The sequence below is a fragment of the Pyxicephalus adspersus genome, chromosome 9, assembly GCF_032062135.1.
Source record: "Pyxicephalus adspersus chromosome 9, UCB_Pads_2.0, whole genome shotgun sequence".
In the NCBI taxonomy this organism is placed as follows: domain Eukaryota; kingdom Metazoa; phylum Chordata; class Amphibia; order Anura; family Pyxicephalidae; genus Pyxicephalus; species Pyxicephalus adspersus.
The window spans coordinates 41,682,100-41,691,732 of NC_092866.1; the positions used below are offsets into that span (position 1 = coordinate 41,682,100).

At 37.7% G+C, this 9,633-nt stretch overlaps 1 protein-coding gene across 1 annotated transcript in view; it reads right to left on the reverse strand.

Annotated features, from left to right (window-relative positions):
- CRACR2B (calcium release activated channel regulator 2B) overlaps window positions 1-7,270 on the reverse strand; it is a 49,356-nt gene extending 42,086 nt beyond the window's left edge. The window contains exon 1 of the mRNA XM_072421693.1: window positions 7,204-7,270. The gene's annotated coding sequence lies outside the window, so the exon portion shown is untranslated. The remainder of the gene's footprint in view (window positions 1-7,203) is intronic.
- Window positions 7,271-9,633: the final 2,363 nt, after the last annotated feature.

Here is a 9,633-nt window from a genome sequence, read left to right on the forward strand (position 1 = left end):
TCTATTCCAGATTTGGTGGATTACCCAACTTCACTGATAAAAGTCTATTCTCACCAGTCTTGGAGAGCTTTAATAAATTATTCAAGGCAACACAATGGACCTTATTTATTAAAGCTCTCCAAGACTGGGAAGAGAACACTTTCATCAGTGAAACTGGGTGATCCAGCAAACCTGGAATGGATTTCTTAAAAGTAATTTGATGTTTGTTAGCAAATGTTTTCAATCCTGGATCAGATCCATTCCAGGTTTGCTGGATCACCCAGTTTCCCTGATCAAAGTGTTCTCTCTCCAGTCTTGGAGAGCTTTAAAAAATTAGGCCCATTGTGTTGCCTTGAAATGAACCTGTTTGTGTAGGCAAGGTGAAGGAGACCCACGGAAAAACAAATGGGACATCAGTAGCAGATACAAAGTAACATTGTTTTAATCTACTCCACTTTACCCATTTATAGAGCAAAGGGACACATATGATCTGCATGCAGTGTTAAAAAGTCAAATTGTAGAACCAGATGTATACTTTTCATGTACAGTACACATCTTTCTAAAACTAACAATGATCTTTGGGCATTTTGTTTCCTAACTTTTTTGTCTACAGAAATAATTTCTTTTCAAGACGATATCATCAAAATAAAGTATTGTTTGTCCTAAAAAAAATCAATATATGAATTCTTAGTTATTCTAAGTAATGATGAGGTTTTGATAAATAAAACGAGTTACCCATAACAGAAATGTTAAAATTGCTCTGGTCTTTAGATGGTGTAGAGGTGCGAGAGCTGAACTGGTTACTGCAACCGTATACGTCTGTGGTAGGGCAACTCTTTCTCCATTCTTTTTGTACCCCCTTTGTTGGGCACCCAAAATCTATTTCTTTACCATACACCATATATTGCATTTTTTTTTCCCCAATTAGGACCATGTAGAAGTAAAAAGAAATACATGTATACTTCAGATTGTACTTCAGTACAAATCTGGGTCCAAAACTGATAAAATATTTTTAAAGAGGACTTTCTAATCACCCCAAAAATGCCTGGATAGAATTAAAACTGCTTTGGCAGTTTACGTTTTCACTCTTTTAAATGTTTGACCGATGTTGGCCTTTTAAATTGACGTTGAACTATTTAATAGCACATGCAAATCAGATCCATAAAAAAAGCATTGACTTGTTTTGTTGATATTCTTGAGTAGTGAAACTTGTGAAATATTATGATTACTTTGAGTAATCAGGTATACAAGAAAGGCAGTAGTAAAAAACACTGAACTGCCTTGGAGATCCTTTACAAGGGAAATGTGATATGAGCCCTGTGTGCTGAATCTGTGATCACACTGTAAACAAGAATAATTGAAAAGTATTATCATGCTAATATCCAGGAATTCTACAATATGTACAAATTCATAGCCTGTCAATCACTGTGTAAATATCCCATGGTAAATAAAAAACAAAGTTACCAAAATCAACACTCACGTCCCTCCTATGACTCGGAATGATTGTAGGGGGTGTCATATGATCCTAATTCCTTCTCCAACCAACAATAACTGTGATGGAGTTCAACAAAGATTAAACACCGGGGTCATTAATCAGCTTATGTGTCAGAAAGCTTTATAACATCCCAGCAACCAATGTTTTTTTGTCTTTCAAGAACAACTAAAGTCTGTTAGCTACATGCTGTTGACATTTCAGAGCAAAAGGTATACAGCAAAATATAATATTACAAACACCTAAGAGCTGTAAAATAAATCAAATGTAAAGGTAAGCATTATAGTCTTATTACCAATGCAAATCATTCAACCAAAAATGTTGGGAATCATTACGTTTCCAAACTAAAAAAAAATAGTATATTACACATACATACACACGCTTTGCAACCATTGGCACCTCTCAGCCACACATGCCTACTGTGAAGTGGCAAATATGATCACATATATGACAAAGATGATGGAAACATGGCTTTACTAGAAAATTCTTTAAATTCTAACATTTGTATAGCTCTGGCATTTTGGCTCTATGCTTGGTAGTCACCATAAAGAGCCAGGCTCTGTAGAAAAAAAAAAGTCACCAGAAGGTTGAGACTTTTGACAGAGAATACATGCAAAGAAACATTTGCCAAAAAAAACTTTGGCTCCTGGTGGCTGGTAATGTATTGGTAAATACTATTGTCTACACCAGAGGTCGACCAGATACAGCTTAGACAGTAGTCCGTTCCGGCCTAAAGCTGCGAACACAGTTCCAATCATCCGATAATCATTAACAAAAAACGGGCACAACAACGCCAATGAACGAGGATTGTCGTTGGAAACGAACCACTGTCCCATCAGATCTGATTGGGCGGCGATCGTTCACTATCTATTGTGTGTACGGTCGTTCAGTGATTGTGGATGTTTCTGCAGTACACTTTCACGAATACGATCGTATTGTTACAACATGTACAGAATTGTGCACAATACGATCCTTCAAAATAAACATTCATAATCGTCAGTCAATCGTTTTCTAACAATAAATATTGCAAGTGTGTACCTAGCTTAACGACTCCCTTGTCGATGAGCCTAACCCCGGCTGGCAGAGGTCAGAAATCCACGGCTCTTGAGCCTCCTTGTTATGCCTCCCTTCCCTGATTACCGCAGCCGGCGTTAACACTTCCGCCCCTGGGGTAAGGGGACATTCCTTCTCTCCCGGAGGAGAGGGATTTCCCTTCAGGGGCGTTCCTGGTGGGGGCAGAGCCATCAGCGTGGGACTCGAGAGGGAACCTAGTGTGCCTTCTTAACCTTCTGAAATGGCCTAGTAGCCAAAAAAGTTTGCCAACCCCTGGTCTATACTGTACTCTGTACAGCTAAGGCCCCTCCAAATGTATTTTATGTATAACTGATGTCATGGACACTCAGTTGCTCTCCGTATCAAGCCACGTGGGCACCATGCGGGGCCATGACATCCTCATAAGATGACCTCAGTTTACTGTATTGAATGGTGCTGTGCATCATTTAGGCTGGAAGACTAAGAACATCAAGCAGCAAGAAGGAATATTTATAGAGAACAGCCATATAGAGGAGGTATATAGTGAAGCCTGATTTTTTTTTTTTATTTAAACTGTTTTTACAAAATTTCCCAGCGTTAGGCTTTATAATAAAATCACAGGATTAGTTAACCTTTATAGTCTATTTGCTATTGTCAGTGCTAAAATTGCTTTCTGGAGTCGCACCATGTATCACAGCCTATACCAATTGATAATCTAACCAGCTATTCTGAATACATTACAAAGAATAATTATTGCTTCTTGAAAAAAGATGCTTTACTGAAGTTCTATTTTAGATATTGCTGCGCATTTGTAATGAGCAATGGTACTGTATATGAAAAGCCATATACTTGGGATACTTAGTTATCCAAAATGAATAAAAACTAAAGGAACACTCTACTAGGTGTTGGAACTACTGTTGGGTAGCAGTATAAACCTGACTCAGTTTTCCAAGACACATTAGACATACTGTAAAGCCTGGTATAGATGCTAGAATTTCTCTGCCAAAATAATTGTTTGTGCTTTGCCATTTTGGAACACTAATTGACAGATGGCTAGAGAACGTTGTTGTTTATGGGGAGAATGCAGTATGGTGCCCTAACTTGTCTGTCTCCATCCTTGCTCGATAGAATAGCACAGCGTTCTCTGTACAGTGCTCGATCATTCTACTATTGCTGAAAAAATGAGTATTTACAGTGGCAATTATTGAACATCTGGAAATAGCTGTACAAGGATGACCAAGTAGCTGGCTGTCCTTTGTCTAACATAGCTTCCTGCATTTTCAAAGGGACAATACCTTTATTTAACAAGTTTCTAAACGAATCACACGGTCTAATATAGCTGACTATTAGGTGCTGAAAAATTTATAAGCAAAGAATCAGCCTTTTTGTATGAATTAGAGATACCGAAATTCATATTTAGCAGTCACACAGGGTTTACAAATAATGGACGGGCAATTTAGACTTAAAGTAGAACAATACCTAAAAATTAAAGCAGACAGGTTCCTTATTGTAGAAGGGACACGTAATGACTCTTATGCAATAAAACAAACTAATCTTTCTGTTCAGATTCTTCTCTATGTATTCTATAATGTACACTTATATAGTTTATGATGCCAGAATAACTGGCGGTCAGGAATAAATTAAATCCCTGTGATTTGTGCACGTTATGTCATTCCAACCTTGTCAACCAAGATGCAAAGATCTCAAACCCTGAACAGGACCAGGTAATAGGTCAGTGGTGGGGAAGGAGCAATAAGTATATATAAATATATTATAATTACCTAATCATATACATATGCATGTACACCATTTATAGGTGTATTGGACAGTATTCCTCTGTGCAGCTATTATTATTAAAAGTCTCCCAAAGCTTGTTATGGGCAGCTTTTAAAGGCACAATTTGTAAGTTTGTTTCTCTTCTCTCTTTCATGTATTTTTAGGTTGCAATACAGGATCTACAATAACTTAGGATATATCAATAAAGTTATTATTATAGTGCAATACATAGAAGACTTGTAACTGAACTCTAGCCTGAGGAAGCAGATGACCCATGAAACAATTCAGAACAACAGAGTTCTGCTCAGCCATTTTTATCATTGCTAATACAATTGAGTGACTTAAAAATATCATCATATGACTTGGTTGCCACTGTTTGTCTTGACCCTCTTCAGTAGTAATACTATATGAATGGAGGCTATATATTTTATTTCTATATTTGTATTATTAATTTCTTTTCATTACTGAATTCAATAAAGTTTGTCATTTAATATAATCTTATTGGTCCTTTACCACAGGGGCCCCCACCTTTTGGAGCTCGCGGACAACTAAATCCACAAATCCTGTACCGTACATGCACGGGGAGTCGTGTGTCGTTTAAGGGTGAGGAAAATTCCCTCAGAGTGAAGTCCTGATGTCATAACCCACTCACTCTTCCATTGCAGATCTACGCCTGCAAAGGAAGAGTGGGCAGGTTGTGTCCAGAGACACAACCCGCCCACCGCCCTGAGCCTGCGATGCACATAGGAGACGTGGTCCTCCACTATGACTGATGCACCCCCCAAAGCGGAGTCCTTCTCTTGACCCCGTTGGGGGGTGCATCAGCCAGAACGGTGGGCCACCACTGGTCTCCATGCTCTCGTGGCCCAGCTGTCACCTGGGGTTCGGGACCCCAGCTTTACCATATTTTGCTGGGGTGATTTCTAAGAAATGAGGGGAAGTAGGTTTAGTTATCTGCAAGTGACAGGTATATATTCTCCACATTGCCTGTCTCTTCTGCATTAAAATAAAAAAAAAATTGACTACTTGCAATTTTTTAGGTTTGTATTGTTTGTGTGTGTATCAATTAATGAATAGGCTGTCAATACAGTGCAGAAAAGAAATGTGCATGAAAAATTAGGCAGCTTGGACGCAATGAAGAACCTGCATTATGCTGCATTTTTACTGACTGCATATGTGCATTCTGAATGACACTTTACTCTATTCCTATTTATCAGTCCATTTATTCATTTGAGTGACTTGTGGATGAATGTAATAAGGTGTGAGACTTATGACAACAGTTTGAAAGTCCATCAGTAGGATCTCACCCCTGGATTCTCCAAGGAGTGTTAGTGGGAAAATAAAAAAGAAATACGTTTTTTTTAATGTTTCTCTAAAAAGACAATCTTGAAGATGGGATTTGAATCCAATCTCCAATATTTCATATACATTTTGAACATACATTATTAATATAATCTCAGTCCTAGTCAGAATTTTAAATTTTGGTGTTCTTGCCATGATGACCCTTGATTGTTAATTTCTTTTAATGGAATGGCAACTTCTATTTGTGTTTCTGCACTGTCACATGCTCAGTTAATGGAGGCTACAAGCAATTCATATTTGCAAGATGGTCCAGAACAACAATGTACGGCTAACACTAGGGCATATTTACTCACAGCATTATGGTAATTTTCTAACGAGTATAAACCACAACCACAGAATAATCCGAGGAAAATCTTAATTACTTAGGACCCGTTTAGACCTTAAGGCACATGCTTTATTAGGCATTCTTTATCTAGGTAATGTGCATTGAACTAAGGAAGCCTTTTCCAATGAATGGGATTGCAATGCACAAACATCCTAAAAACAGATATTGTTTGTCTCCAAGTGTTGTGTTGTGCTGAAACACGGACACTGAAGCTGTTGCTGCACAATGTTTCACTTACTAAATCCCTATACAGACATTAGATTTCGCACACTCAGTGCCATTCTGTTGTATGGACAATGGAGGTGGATGATGAGTGATCGGCACCCTGCTGTTCTTCCTCCATAGGATAGTACAGCATTCCTTGAGGTGCTTGTCAGAATGCATGGTATGCAATAGGAAAAATGAAGATTATATGAAAAAACTGATCATTTCACTTCAAAAAATGTTTCTCTTTCTTGAACATAAAGCTGCCATTAATGCAGGGTCCTCTCCTCCTCCTGTGTCATTGTTTGTATCTGTCAGTCATTTTCTACTCCTATTTAATGTACAGTGTTATTTAATATTTTGGCGCTTTATAAACTACAGTTTAAAAATTTAAAAACTAGTTAAAAAGTAACAAAAAGTCGCTGCCTTATGTGATACAAAGCCATCAGCAAAGATATAATGCAATCCAATCACTGTCACAAATTCACATGTGTGAGGACATGTTGCCAACAGCCAAAAATTAAATTGGATTGCATGGAGTGGGGAATGGTTAGAACATATGTCAGGTTTTATATTGCGGTCTTTAGAAAGACATAATACAGTTGTCCCTGCAACATGAAAAGAGGGGAAATCTTCCAACGAGACACCTGTTGCTTATCAAACAGAGGCTTAACCACACTTCGGAGAGATTTCCTCTGATATCATAGTTTGTCTCCAGTATAGGAACTGAAAGAATGTCTCCCCAATGAGCTGAAAAAAACCAAATCAAGGTTTTAAGTAAAAGTTTTGGCTTTTACTTTATTTTCATAGCAGACACCTTTTGCAAACAGACAACTAAACACTGCAGTCTTTCTTTCAGACACCTAAAACAACACAAGGATGTCAGGTGAGAGAAGAGAAATGAATTAACCCTTTCCTTAATCATGCGTATTGGAAGTATAACAGCTGCCTTGTGTCTTGGTCCCTATGAGCTCAGATCCCAATGCAGTGATAGCATACCAGGGAAATAGGAAAAAGACAGAAGTTATCTTACCTGCCTCTGCCAGGTGCACCTGCTGTTATTGCAAGATCTTCACCAGGATCCTGCAAGAGCACAGGAGGGGTGGCCCTAATCCAGGGGGTGGTGACACAACCCCTCCTACCTGTAAGCATTGCCTTGTTAACCTGTCCTGTGCTGTGAAGCTACCTGGCTCCACTGTACTGGCTTTTGTGTTGGAATTTGTTTATGCAGCATAACTTTGGACTATTCTTCTTGTTCATTTCTTGGCATGGAAATTAAAAACTTGCCCCAATTAAACAACTAATCACATTTTTGCGGTCATATCTGTCATGTTAAAAAAAGTGTTTAATGATTGAATCGGACTACAAACTATTTTTTTATAATTTTATGACAATTTTTGTATATAGGGTCCTTTCAGACCTAAAAAGCTGTCCTTCTAGGAACAACAAATGGCACCGCAGGTCAACGCATTTTCAAGTATTGCTCCTGTTCTTTGTTTTTTTTGGAGCAGGTGTTTGTTCAGAGGAGGAAAAACAACCACACAACCAGAACCGACATGTTACTTCCAAGAATCGTGCTGCAATGCGACCCATGCATGGTTCCCAACTGCGTCCATACAGTTGAATGTGAGTGCGGTTGCGCTGGGAGCACAGTTGAGAATGTGGCACAGAGCTGTGGCGTACTGCAAGTTTAAAAATGGCTAAAACCTCATGACGATTGTTATATTTATTTTACAAAATTAGGAAAAGCTCATTTTTTTCTGGACATGAAGATACTGTGGTTTCTTGAACTTGATATAAATAACGAGCAACCAGATCATTTTCCTAGACAGTGTTTGAGTACTTTATTGGATCAGAATAGAGAAAACCTACATGGGATGACAAGTGTTCATGTTTTCCATTGCAATCTATAAGCTTCTTGCTGTCATTTCTGCACTGCGTAATATGTTGGCCCTATAATATTTTTTTATTATTGTTATTATTAATAATAATAATAATAATAATATTATTAATAATAATAACAATAGTGCAGAAAATAAAACAAGAACATCCAAAAGTGAGCACTGTAATCTTTGGTTATTGCTGCACCTTCTCTTTATTTATTTTTTATTTAATTCATACTACTGTGATAATATATTATCACAGTTATATTACTTACATTACATCAATGTCATAAGGACTTTGAATGTTATTATCATTATTAATAACCTATATATAAAGCACCAACATATTGGGAAGAGCTGTACACTCTGCTTTAATTTATTCGTCCCTAGCACTCTCAACTAAGGATTGCTATTGGGGTAGAGAGGGTTAATGTAGCAGGCGGCTGCCATCTAGCCACTCTGTGTAAGTTCAGCTTGATCAGAGATTTACTTATTTGCACACTTATGAACAATTGTCATAATAAATATGATTAGGAAGAAATAACAAAACTTGCATTGATAAAATCATGATTGCCAAGAGATTGATACAAAAACTGTACCACTGATACAAGTAACCAGTACAATAAATGTGGAATTAGAAAAACACATTATAATGGCAATGTTTATTAATACCATATATCATTGGAAAAAGTATGCCCATTGTGGGCACAGGAGAGATCCCATTAAACATGTATAGAGCTGTTTACCCAACTTTATTGGCTATGGGACCATGATTTCTTAGTAAGTAGAATATAGTTTATGATTTTTAGTCTGATTTTTAAAGTATAAGGCCTTGTCAGTACCGGCTTTAGGCAACAGCAATCAGAAAATTGTGGCACCCATTAGAATGCTTAAGAAGGATTTGTTAGCACAAGCACACAATGAATTCTCTATAGACAGATGATAGCTTAAAATCTGGGTTTTAGGGTAAAGATTTCTACAATAAATTTGTAAAAATCATGATTTTATTTTTTTAATTTATTTGTATTATTTTCTCTCGTGCCCCCCACTAGTTCCAGGTTCTAGTTATAAAATTTGATTTATAATCCTGCAAACTCCTGAGATACCTATGTCACATTTGTAAGGGGGCTGCAGGATACTACTTGTGGCCCTGGTGGCATGGCCTGATCTCCTTCTCCACATGTGTAAGATCAGGCACCATCAGGGGGCCTTCCACAAATGTAAACAAGCCAGCACCTGATCTCACCCATGCACAAAACAAGAATGACTGGTTATTTACATTTATGGAAAGCATCGTGATGAGGACTGCACAGGATTCATTGTATGGGGTAAATACATTTGCTGAATGCTTATCAGCTAAAAAAATAGGTAACAAAAAGGCCTATTTTAATTTCAGTGCAGCATGGTAGTATCTGAAACATGCCAGAAACTGTGGAGACTGTGCCCCCACTATAGAAATTTCCCACTATTGTATTTATTCAGTAGACACAGTGACATGTCCATGCTCCATGGCATTATACAATTGAAGAGACAGGCGGATTTACACAAATCACACCAGGATATTCTCATTCCCTTCATAT